This window comes from Manis javanica, chromosome 6, assembly GCF_040802235.1.
Source record: "Manis javanica isolate MJ-LG chromosome 6, MJ_LKY, whole genome shotgun sequence".
Lineage (NCBI taxonomy): Eukaryota > Metazoa > Chordata > Mammalia > Pholidota > Manidae > Manis > Manis javanica.
The window spans coordinates 38,948,424-38,961,743 of record NC_133161.1 but is presented as its reverse complement, the minus strand read 5'-3'; the positions used below and the strand labels follow the sequence as shown (position 1 = coordinate 38,961,743).

The following is a 13,320-nucleotide window of genomic DNA, read 5'->3' as shown; positions in this document are numbered from 1 at the left end:
AGACAAGGAAATGCTATTTAAAAATGCTGAATACTTTTAACACTGAAAACTATCATTCAAGAAATGGGTAAATTAAGATATTTCCAGGGATACAAAAGTGAACAGTCTTCCCTCCTGCCAATATTTTTGGAAAGAATTGTTAAAAATGCAATTCAAAAGGAAGCACATATGGACATTCACAAAAGCTAGACCACATTTTAGATCAGGTACTAGCAAACTTTTTCTGTGAAGGGCCAGATAGAAAATATTTTAGGCTCTTTGAGCTATATCATCTCTGCAACTACCCAATGCTACTGCTGTAGTGTGAAAGTGGCCATGGACAAGACAGAAAGGATGGTATGGCTGTCCCAGTCAAACTGTTGTTTTCTTTCTTTCAATATAAAAGGTGACAAAGCAGCTATGACTCACAGGTTGTAGTTCACTGACCACTACTCTAGATCACAAAGTGAAACTAAAAAAAACTGACAAAGAGAGAAATTTAAAAATGTAATTATCTCTCTCTCCCATCTGACCTGGTCCTATTCACTATCAGAATTAGTACAGAAATGGCATAGAGTTCTCAAACCATATTTGCAACATCTCTGTGTTTAGATTTTATGTTACAACTTTATACTTGTTCTAGAACTCAACAACAAAATGCATATCTTGACCATCATTTTTATTTCTAATTGTGATTTCCAATTTGTGTAAACTTTGACTTATCAGAACAGCTTTCTTGTGGTGGAAGCTCCATTGTGCCCTGAAATGTTGGGGTCTAGATGGATTGGTCTACACAGATTTTTGTGCCTTTGGACCATCTTCTGGGCCGAGTGCCACGTGGAAGACTTTGTATGATTACTCAGATGTCTTTTCCTTCATTGCTATTTCCATCTCTCATTTCAAGAGCCTCACTGCAGAGAAAAAACCTCTCCTTTCAGGGCTGAATTTAGCAGAATGTTTGGTCATTTAATTTCTTTATGCCCTTGATATAAGGGGGTTGCATTCCTATTACTGGCTAATTGCAGAGTTGGCAATTTTTTAAGTTAATTGATTTCCTGGCATTAAAGATTATACATTCAAAAACAGTTTTGTCAAAAGAAATATGAAGCAAAAGCTGAACTTAAGTCCCTAAATCACTCTTAGGCTTCATTGCAGCTAGTTCATTCATACTTTTGAGATAGAAACTGGGGACCCAGGCAAGTAGTGCATGCCTGCTAATGTTGACAAAAAGGATATAATATGGCAAGTTCTTATTCAGTCTATTTCTAGAAATGTAGTTTTTTTCCTGGCTGTGTATTCTTCTAAATACTCCTTATTGAGAAATAATGTTTCTTTTAATTCTTTTGCATTGTTTTCTGATATTAACTGTGTAATTTTTTTTAAGTAACAGATACAAGGATTTGAGAGTTGGAAGAGACTCAACACGTCTGTCATCCAACATTGTTACCTGCCATCAAAACGCTTCTATAACAGTCTTTCTAAGTAGTCACTTAGCTTTTGCTTGATTACCTCCTGTAAGGAAGAATTCACCACATACTATGACTGCCCATGCCACTCTCAGTTCTGATAATTAGAAATTTTTTTATTGTAAGTGTAACATTAAGTGTTGAATCTGTATAGTAGGGATCTTACATAGAAGGTTAAAAGATAATGTTTGTTCAATAGGAATTACATCTAGTGGGATTTTGAAGAGTTATGACTATGCAACTCTGGGTCATTAGCATAATAAAGGTTTATTTATTCCCTTCATTGTTCCAAAACTGACTCAAGAAGCCTTAGACAAAAACATGACAATCAAGATGAAAAGTAAAGTAGGTGAAGAAAACAATCCCAACAGAAAATTAAAATTAAGGTAGAATTAAAGTTTAGCATAAAATTTGTGACATTAGATACCTCATAGTTACTAATCCAAGCAGCCAAAGTAAGAGAGATACAGTGGTTAAGGAAGACCTATTGTTTTCCTTGGTAAGTAAACCATGGGTCTTTGTAATGTACATGTTCTGTGAAATATGGAACAATGTTGTTCTCAACCATATTTTCCCAATATACATATCAGAGAAATTTTGCTGATAGAACACTACAGAAATCAAAGTGTAGGTTTGTAAAAATTCAATTATCTGCATCAAAAAGAATAAAACACCTGTAACAAAGGAGGTAAAAAAACTATACCCTGAAAACTACAAGACACTCCTGAGAGAAATTAAAGAAGACACCAGTAAATGGAAATACATCCCCTGCTCATGGATAGGCAGAATTAATTTAGTCAAAATGGCCATCCTGCCTAAAGCAATTTACAGATTCAATGCAATCCCTTTCAAAATACCAACAGCATTCTTTAATGAACTAGAACAAATATTTCCAAAGTTCATATGGAACCACCAAATACCACAAATAGCCAAAGCAATCCTGAGAAAGAAGAATAAAGCTGCAGGGATTACACTTCCAAACTTCAAGCTCTACTACAAAGCCACAGTAATCAAAACAATTTGGTACTGGCACAAGAACAGAATCATAGATCAATGGAACAGAATAGAGAGCCCAAATATAAACCCACACATATATGGCCAGTTAAAATATGGTAAAGGAGCCATGGATATATAATAGGGAAATGACAGCCTCTTCAACAACTGATGTTGGTAAAACTGGGCAGCTACATGTAAGAGAATGAAACTGGATAACTGTCTAACTTCATACACAAAAGAAACTCAAAATGGATCAAAGACCTGAATGTAAGTCATGAAACCATAATGCTCTTAGAAGAAAACAGGCAAAAATCTCTTGAATACATAAACATGAACAACTTTTTCCTGAACACATCTCCTTGGGCAAGGGAAACAAAATCAAAAATGAATAAATAGGACTACATCAAACTAAAAAGGTTTTGTACAGCAAAAGATACCATCAGTAGAACAAAAAGGCATCCTATGGTATGGGAGAATATATTTGTAAATGACATATCCACCAAGGGGTTAACATCCAAAATATATAAAGAACTCACATGCCTCAATACCCAGAAAGCAAATGACCCAATTAAAAAATGGGAAGAGGATCTGAACAGACACTTCTTCCAAGAAGAAATGCAGATAGCCAAAAGGCACATGCAAAGATGCTCCACATTGCTAATTATCAGGAAAATGCAAATTAAAACCACAATGAGATATCACTGCACACCAGTTAGGATGGCTACCATCCAAAAGACAAGCAACAACAAATGCTGGTAAGGATGTGGAGAAAGGGGAACCCTTTTACACTGATGATGGGAATGTAAATTAGTTCAACCATTGTGGAAAGCAGTATGGAGGTTCCTCAAAAAACTAAAAATAGAAATGCCATTTGACCCAGAAATTCTACTCCTAGGAATTTATCTTAAGAAAACAGGATCACAGATTCAAAAAGACATTTGCACCCCTATGTTTATCACAGCACTCTTTACAGTAGCCATGTCTTGCCAATGGGTTTCAGCCCCAGACAAGTTCACTATGGATTCAATATGACCAAAGGAATGACAGTAAAACGTTCTTGGGGTGAAAGGGTTTATATCCAACACTATTTCCAAGGTGGCAGGTCAATAACTAGAATCCTGTCCACTCAGTGTGAGTCTGTGTGCAGCAAACTGGTCTCTGCCTCTGGGCCTCTCTGTCTACACAGGCTATCCTCTGGGCCTCTGTTCTCATTGCTGCCACCACTCCAGCCTCTGCTCTGCTCTCCTGCAGCCTTGCACCCGTGTCACCTTGTCTCCCAGAGCACTGGGCAGGGCTTTTATATAGAGTCAATAATGATGCATTGCCCACACATGTGTAGTGAGCTAGCCAACCAGGGCCAGGTGAGAATCCTGGCCACAGGAACCTTCATTTTATCCACAAGCCAATATAGGGAAGCAACCGAAGTGTCCATCAGTAGAGGAGCAGATAAGGAAGAGGTGGTACATATGCACAATGGAATATTATTCAGACATAAGAAGAAAACAAATCCTAACTTTGCAACAACATGGCTGGAGCTAGAGAGTATTATGCTCAGTGAAATTTGCCAGGTGGAGAAAGACAAGTACCAAATGATTTCACTCATTTGTGGAGTATAACAATGAAGCAAAATTGAAGGAACAAAACAGCAGCAGACTCACAGACTCCAAGAAGGTACTAGTGGTTACCAAAGGGGGGGTGGAGGAGAGAGGGAGAAGGGGATTAAGGGGCATTATGATTAGTACACATAATATAGGTGGGCCATGGGGAAGGGAGTATGGCATGGAGAAGACAAGTAGTGACTCTATAGCATCTTACTATGCTGATGGACAGTGACTGCAATAGGGTTTGTGTGGGGGTACTTAAAAATAAGGGTGAATGTCGTAACCACAGTGTTGTTCATGGACACCTTTATAAGATTGTATATTAGTGATACCTTAATAATATAAAAAAAGTAGTTCAGTTGTCTTATAAGAGACAAATATGCCCATTACCTGGTAGTCTTGTTTGACTCATGGGCAATTTTGGAATACCAATAGGGAGAGATGAATTGTACATCCTTGAGTTAATACTCCACACAAGAAGTTCTATAATTAGATTTTTTATATGAGTCGTCTTGCCAATGGGTTTCAGCCCTGGTCAAGTTTGCTATAGATTCTGTGTGACCAAAGAAAATGACAGCAAAACACTCTTTGGGGTGAAAGGGTTATACCCAGCTTTATTTCCAGGTGGCAGGTCAGTCACTAGAATCCCATTCACTCAAAGCGAGTCTGCATGCAGCAAGCTGGTCTCTGCCTCTGGGCCCCTCTGTCCTCAGTGCTGCCACCACTCCAGCCTCTGTTCTGCTCTCCTGCAGCCTTGCAACCGTGCCACCGTGTTGCACCCAGAGCACTGGGTGGAGCTCTTTAATAGAGTCAACAGCCATGTATTGCCCACAGGTGTGCAGTGAGCTAGTTAACCAGGGCCACGTGAGAATCCTGGCCACAGGAACTCTCATTTTATCCACAATAGTATAACAGAAATCCAGTCTCATATATTCTTTGAAATGATTTGAAAGTACAGATTTTTGCAATGTCATTAAAAACATATCCAAATGCTCTGATAATGAACTGGGCAACTAGGGGAATTAATGTCATTTTATAATAAAAAGGAACGTAATGAAGACAAGCATCTGTGTAGATGATGCTCAAATGAGTTTGCATTTATACATTTCAGGTGGGCATGTAATTCACTGTTTCACCATGAAATCCTGAAGTGCTATTTGGAAACTAACCAGTAAACTTGAAACTAGTAGTTCTTAAACTTTAGTATGCAGAAGTACTTCTTGGGAACCTCATCAAATATGCAGATCTCCCCAATTCCAAAGGTTCTGATTTGATAGATCGGTTTGGAACATAGGAGTCTGCATTTTGAAGATGATATGTTGACACATTTTGCAAAACATTGCTCTATTCATAGTAACTCTGTACTCTGGAGCTGAGTGTATTGTAGTGTTAGCTAAAATTATCAGTGGGTCATTTTCAACAAATTTTGTTTCATTTAATTTTTCCCCGTTTGGAGGTAGAAGATTATGTCTCTTTATCATAAGATTTTTATAAAACTGCCTTCACTTATTTAAATAAAGCTCAATGTTTAGAGGAAGATAACAGAGATTTCCTGGGGTAATGAACATCTTTCCTATTTAAGAATTTTCAGTGAACCTCTACCCTATCATCAAATTGCAAGGCAACAACTTTAATACTGTATTAATATATAGTTCATTGAGTTTTAGTAGTATTATCCTTGGAACTTCTTTTTATTGTTCACAGGATGCCTGAGGGAGACCATGTTATTTATACTTATGTGATTATAAGCATATTGAGAGACACGACCTGTGTCACTAAGTATGCAAAAAATGGGGCAAAGTTGGGTGGAGGGGGCAGCTTTGCTTCTGGCAACCCACTTACTTTCCTGTATGTGCAGGTGACAAATGGATCACCTGGCTACCTGCTTGAGTAGCTCAAGTGAAGAATCTGTATATTTCAGCTCTTCTATAGTCTTTTGCTCTGTTAGAAACAGAGCTGCTAAAAACAATGCTTAAATTCACACTGCCAGCAAGACAGAGAATGAACTCTTTCTGCCTTAAACTCTGGATTAATTTACCTAATCACTTTCAACATTCCACTTCCAGAATCAAACACTGATTTGACTAAAACAGCAAAACTGACATGAATTCATTTTATGATTTTCCAGGCAGTGTGTTAGGTTCTGGGAAAAAGGGAATTAATAGGACAGACAATATCACCAAGGAGCTGATATTGAGCACCATCACATCACCACTGGTCTCCCCACTGCTTTATCTCACCCTATATCTACCTAAGTAAATTCTCATTATGAAACAGGTCACTGGGTGAAGAAATCACTTCATCAGTTTATTTTCTATTCTCAGGGTTTTAAAAATATGGTGTTTTGTGTTTCTAATATCATATAGTTGAGGTAGCAAATGAAATCAGTGTTTTTAGAAAATATCAGAAGAAAATGGGAGAAACAGACTTGGTACTAAAGTGGCTACAATATTCCTTTCACCTAGGGAAAACATAATCACAGGGGTTTTGTGCTGCTTATGTTGATATTCTATGCCTTCTTTCAAGGTGATTGAGATGCAACACTTATGCACAGATGATGAGAAATTCTGAGAATATTGAGTGAGAGTATGTTTTTCATTAGTTAATGGACAATTTTCTCTGCTTGAAAGAGCGCCCTCAAATGAAAGACAGTGAAATGGCTTTAGATGCAAACTTGATCATAGTTTCTGTAGAAAAGCCAAGTGTAAGAAACATTCAACAATCAAGAAGATATTTGATGAGTTAAAAGAGGGTGTTTTATTCTAGTGGAGTGGCCGTAAGTAAAGTTAGGCTCAGTAGTAACTAATAATTTTAACATAGCCTCAGTAAGAAAATCAGATATGTATCCTCAGAATATTTAATCCTAATTTGTGTATCATCTACCTAAGTATTTTCAGTGATTTATTTTGGTATATATTTATTTGTTTTATTAAAGGCCAACCAAACAAATAGAAGAATGAGCTTAGAAACATGCCATATATATCTCCTTGTGTTAATGTCATCTGTGGTTTGTTTGGCTGTTAGAACAAAGGTGTATGGGAAGGGACCACTGATTTAGCCAGCTGAAGGGTGTAGTAGGAAAAAGCTTTAAGCAGATTGGTTGTAAGATTAAATAAGAAATCTATGCTGAACATGGCATCTTCAGCCATGCAAATCATAACCTTCCAAGACTCTGATTTCTCTGCTCCTTCCCATTTGCTTTTCTTAGAACATTTTTTTTTCCCCACATGGGCTTTGCCTCTACTTAATATTCACTTCAAATCCTTCCTCAAAGCCTCTGTCCTGCAGGGAGACTTCACTGAGTCACCCTTTCTGACCCGATCATCCCCTTCCTTTAGCTCTCCTCCACTAACATATTCCACGAGTTTTAATTAACTGGCTTTTTGCCGTCTGTGAGACGACACGGAAAACGCACCCAAAGGACAGACAAATGTAGTCTCTCTCTCTCTGCAGTCTGACAGCTCTTCTCAGTGGAGAGGTTGCGAGCAGAGCACCTAGCGAGGGATCAGGATGCCTGGCCTCTAGTCCGCACCGCAGCCCTAGTGAGCGGCGGGAGTTTGGCTCGTCAGTCATTTAATAAGGGGTATTAAAAGATCAGCTGAAACACATTAACATTTTTAAGCGTTTATGTGAGGAAAAACTAGATGAGGTTGCGCAGCACCAAACAGGCTGTTGGAAGCCCGCAGAGAAAGTGCAAGAGGAAGGCAGCTGTTTGCGTGGCTACCACGTAAGACGTCCCTCCCCATTTGTGATTGGTTGTTTCTTAGCGTTTTGATTGCGTAGCCTTCGTAACTTGGGCGCATTTTCAGGCAAAGATTTTCGGTCTTTACTTTCTCACCGGGCATTAGAGCCCCCTCAGTCTAATGGCTTCCTTGTTTAGTCAATGTAACAGCGGAACAGCGGCCCGCCTGAATTTGGTACTTACGTGGCAGGTGAGGTAAAGGGTGAGAATGTGCCCTGAGTGTGAGGCCCCCTTGTGGCAAGACACGCTTGGCCCCCGCCGGACTCAGCCACTACACAGGCAGTGTGGGGTAGAGAAAGCTCTGCTCAGCCCGCCGGCCGCTTGGGAGCTGGGAGGACTGCTACCTGAACTCAGGCTTGGTTTCAGGCTCTTTTTATGCCGGAGAGAGAGTGGGTGGGAGGTGGTGCAGGTGACAGGTAACTGCGGGCATCTGGGCGGCAGCCAGGGTCTGAGGAGGGTCAGCACAGGTCCAGGCATGACGCTGCTGGGAGCACTTGGTGGGGCAATTCTTTTGTCTTACCTCTCAGGCTGTAAGCAAAATATTAGAGCCTGTGCGCAGAGCTGCGGTTATTTTTACAAATGTAAAAGGGAGTGTTGATTAAGGGTTTTGTGGTAACTTTCAGTTCCTCTCCGTATTTTGTCTTTGGACTGTTTCTCTCTCTAAACACCAGGGTCAGAATAGACAATGTTGCCCTGTCAATCCGGTTACCCTTACCTTGTTCTTAGTGGCCCACAAGGAGATGGAGGCCAGTTTTTAACTCCTTCAGGCCCAATTGCACCGTGTCTGCAGCATTGGACATGCGTCCTGTGCAGTCACTTAGGGCCCAGCTCTCAGACAGCTTTGCGCTTAAACGCCCGGCTGTTGCCATCTCAAATTCTTAACAATATCTTTTACCCCCTTTTGTAAGTGAAACCCAGCGGGAAGACAGAGCAGAGGAGGAGATATACAGAATATGCACAATATGCATGTTTGCTGCTTTTTGTCACCTCATTTGCATATGGTGCAGAATTTCATAATCCTTAGGAGCAGTGCTCAAAGCCACTAGGAAGTAAGATGTTAGGACTGTGACTGAGTAGAGGTTTGGGAGTGGGAACTGACCATATCCAGCGGCCCCATTCCCCCTGTGAACCAAGGCTTGTTTCTAATACGAAAAGAAGGCGATGATGGCATTCTAAAACACACCAACAGCCAAGGAACTTTTCATACCCTTTCATACTTGGGTTGCTTCCTTGCCTTAGCCATCCACTTACACTGAAAATAAAGAAATGAAGAGAAAAAAGAGGGCTTCTAGTTCCTTTTCCTTTCAGTTCTTCCTTACATGTCAATCAGCAAAAGGTAGAGTGTTGGTAAAATATGTGGAAATCAAAAGTGAGAAAAAGATGGTGGTGACGGTTGTACGATTTGAATGCGCCTGACACTGCTGAATTGCACACTTAAAAATGGTTAAGATGGTTGAATTTGTTGTTTATTTTACCACAATTAAAAATTAATTTTAAAAAGTAAAATAAAACTAGTTAATTGAGCTTTGTGGACTGTTTTTGTTGTTCGGGTGAGAATGAAATACATACACAAGGAAGGCATACAAATTGCATAATTTCATGTTGTATAGAAGTTAAATCCTCTCAGATTTTTATTTAAAATGCTGTTGCATAATATAAGGTGAGTGGCAAATACATTCAATTTAAGTTTCAGTTTTTTAAAAAAAGTTAGGATTATGTTGAAGAACAAATAATAAACACCAGAACAAGCTGAAAGAGACTGCAGAGGGGAAAATTATATTTTAGCACTTTTAAGGGCATTTTTTTCCCACTTCTTTAAACAAGGGTCCTACATTTTCATTTTGCACTGGGCCCAACAAATTATTTGGTTAGTCCTCTTCAGCTGTGCTATGTTTACATTGGTGAGGAATGTTTTTGGAAAATGTAAAGAATGCACGTACCGCATAGTTTTGTGGTGTAAAATGCCCAGTGAAGTGCTCAAAATAAAGATACACACTTTCAGTTTGAGCCTTTACCCTTGTCATGTTAACAAGCTTATTCTGTGGTTTCTCTGTGTTGCTTTTTTCTTTGATCATTTCTTAATATACGTGCTATTTGAGAGACATAGTCAGTGTCTCAGTCTGGCATTAATCAGCGACAACATTTAACAATGAAAAGCTAGTGAAACAATTTTAATCGTTCAAAACCATCTTTTCATTTTTACTAATTGCTTTGCAGCTTTTCCGTACATCATCTTTAGATTAAAAGAATTCTCAAAAAGAAAGGAAAACAGGAAGGGAGGGAGGGAGGGAGGGAGGAAGGAAGACTTTTAAATTCTCACATGCCTTTTCAAGTCCTTACCAATTCAATAGCAATAAAAAGAAAAAAAAAATGTTTCCTACCGGTCTGAAGACCTCTCAGTGCTAAGTTAGACATTGAAAGTTGGTCTATTTCCCTTTTAATCACCCTTTACATCTGTAGTTCCTTTTTATAACTTTTCCTATAGAATTTGTCTTTAAATCTTCCTGTGCTGATATTTTCATATTATTGATTACTAAGTTTCTTTCTTCACTGTATTTCATTTATCCATTTTATTCCCTCCTCCTCTGCCGTCGTGCACCTATATCACTAACCCAAGCCTGTCATCTTCAAAGCGTGCTCGAGGCCCGTGTCACAGCTGCAGGGAACCAGGCAAATATACTGAATCTTAGAACCTTGCTGTTTTTCAAAGTGAAAGGGTCAGGAAAATCCACCCTGTTGCCCATTCAGTAGGTCATTCTAAACTTGAGCTGTTATTTTCATTTTTTAAGGAATATAAAATATGCTGCCTTTGATATTAAGAATGGCCCCTATTAATAGAGACTGCACTTTGAATTGTATTTCCATTTGGAGCAATGATCCATCCACATTCCTTTTCATAATCCATGCTGGGACAATCAGAGCCTGCTGTGAAAGGTAGACTTGTGGGGATGATCATTGCAGTCCAGTCTGTGGCTGAGAAACTGATTGTCCACAGCCAGCGTTATTAGAACCTGATTCCTGTTCCACTAAAATGCTCTGTCTTGATAATTACCAAACCTAATGGACACTTTTCTATACTTGGTTAACTTTACTTTGTAGCATTTGAATGCTGACACCTACTTTTTCTTTTTTTGGTTTCTAGGTCATCATTTTGTTGTTTTCATTCTTTCTCTTTATGGTTGTATGACTTCTTCCAGCTGCTCCTTCTCTCTACCAGTTCCTCTTCAGCACCAGTGGTGTCAGACACTGGAGTCTCAGCTGTTTCCCCTTTATAACCACACTTGGTGATCTCGTTCAACACAGGGCTTCAACTGCTATGTCAACCCTGTTGACCTGTCTCCAGCTTGAACCTCTTTCTTGAATTGTTTTCTTCATATTCACTGTATCAATTTCCTTGTATGTAGGAATGTTTGTAATTAACAGGAAATGTGACAAACGGCTGAAAAAAATGGGGCAGAATTTTCCCCACATTCCAAATAATATGTCCAGAGATAGTCAATCCGGATTTTGCAGACGTTCTAGTCATAATGATCCAAGTTCCATCTGCCTTTCTGCTCCAGCATTTTTATCTTACTGGCTTTGTCCTAATGCTTGTTGCTGCCTACTCATGCAATGGCTGCTGGGTCTCCTGGCATCATATCCATTATCCAGAAAGGAAACATGGAGGAGAGAATAAAAGGCTGCAACAAAGCAAAATGTTCACTAGAAATCCTATCAAGCATTCGTGCAGGTATATCTTGTATAAAGTGTCACTTGGTCATCTGTAACTGTAGATTGACTGTAAAATTGATTATTAAACTCTTTTCTTCTATAATGGAGAAAGGCAAGGGAGGATGTAGTTATGAATAGCTCATCCGGTTGGGCCTGTTTTCACACTTGACATCTCCAGCTGGAAACTACACAGATACCTTAAACTTAGTCTGTAGATTTTTTTTTTTAGAGAGGAGTGAAACTTAGAAAAAGGGAATGGCAAGTGGTAAGTTCTTTGTTTTTGTGCTTTTAGCCTGAGGATGAAGTTCATATCTTGGTGTAGGGCAGCTGAAACTTCCTGGGAAATCTTTTGGATTTATGACCAGAAGAATAGAAGCAGAGTCTATGGCAGCTACAGCTGAAGGAAAGTGATGAGTCATCCCAGAAAGGAGAGAGCCAGAAAATGGAAGCCCCAGGTATGTGTGTAAACTCATAGTTACAAAATTATAAAGGTAATAGTACCTATGATTTTTGTAAATTTGTTGATACAAAATGTTGCTAGAAGGGTTGAGAGAAATTCAAGGGAGGCTCGGGGTGATTATAAGAAAGTGAGGAAGACTTCCCTAGTAATTGTAGCACTAACTGGATTCCAAAGGATCCACTTTGTTCTTTCTAGGAAGGATGACAAAGATTCATGCCCAGTGAACCATCAGAATCAATAAAACTGCTGACACCTATAGCTTACATCTTAGGGAAAGCAGTGTGAGGACTCTTATAGACATTCCTGGAAGGAAAGTTTGAGTCCCAGTTGCTTTTGGGAAATTCTTTAGAACTAAAACATAAATGAAGTCTATACCTGTACTTCTAGACAGAGAATGAAGAAACATCTGATTAACCCTCTGCTCCTTAATTAGTGACAATGTAAGTACATTAATGTCTACAGTTGCTGCAAGGTGGAAGAATGTCAAGATAGGGCTGAAGGGGAGAGAGTAACATTGAGCACTGTGTTTCTTTGTCAGAAGTATGGGTACCAATAATAATGTGTAAACTGCCCAAATCTCTGGCTGGTCTAGATAACACATGTAAGGATAGCCTCAGTGATCTGAAAGAGAACTTATTTGAGATTTTAGTTGCCATTTGCTGCAGGTGAAATAGAGTTAAGAGTTTGTTTCTAACGAAGTTAATTGCCTGCATTTTCTGCTGAAACAAAAACATCAACATTCTTCAACATAATATATACATGTAAGAATAATATAATAAAATCTCAAGTCTCCACAACATAAATTGTGTGATGGTCATCTGGAAACCCATTTTTACTTGAAATACTAAGAATCAGGAAAATATGACCTTTTCAGGAGAGGTGAACCTCTGAGTAACCCATATTTTTGACTTTTCAAACAAGAACTTTAAAGTAGCTATTGTAAGTATGATTAATTAATGAAAGAAAAGATAGTTGCAGACAATCAATGGAAAATACAAAAAGTGCAAAAAAGGAATTTTAGACCTGAAAATATAATATTTGAAAATTTAGAAAAACTGTTGCACAGGTTTAGTAGCATAATAAATATGACAGAGAAAGAGTCAGTGGATTTGGAAAAAAAAATCTAAAGATGGGAGAGCAAATGTATTTAAAAAATAGAAGCATTTCAGAGACACATGGAAAAATCTCAACAAACTTAAAATACAGCCAAGCCAATCAGATTGTAGAATAAAAGGATAAAGAGACTGGATCAGAAAATAAGTAAAAAAATAATGACCCAAACTTCCAAAGTTTGCATCCCTAGGGGCAAAGCAGGTAAGCAGCTAACAAGGGTCTTCTAAATACTGTTGTTAAATACTAATAATT

General features: G+C 38.7%; 1 long non-coding RNA gene across 2 annotated transcripts in view; it reads left to right on the top strand.

The window, feature by feature from the left end:
• Nucleotides 1-7,757: 7,757 nt before the first annotated feature.
• Nucleotides 7,758-13,320, top strand: part of LOC118966948 (uncharacterized) — a 337,766-nt gene continuing 332,203 nt past the window's right edge. Inside the window, exons 1-2 of one of the 2 annotated variants that reach the window (XR_012132190.1) lie at nucleotides 7,758-7,974; nucleotides 11,788-11,950. This is a non-coding gene — a long non-coding RNA (uncharacterized lncRNA). The remainder of the gene's footprint in view (nucleotides 7,975-11,787; nucleotides 11,951-13,320) is intronic. The other variant, XR_012132191.1, reaches the window with a different exon arrangement.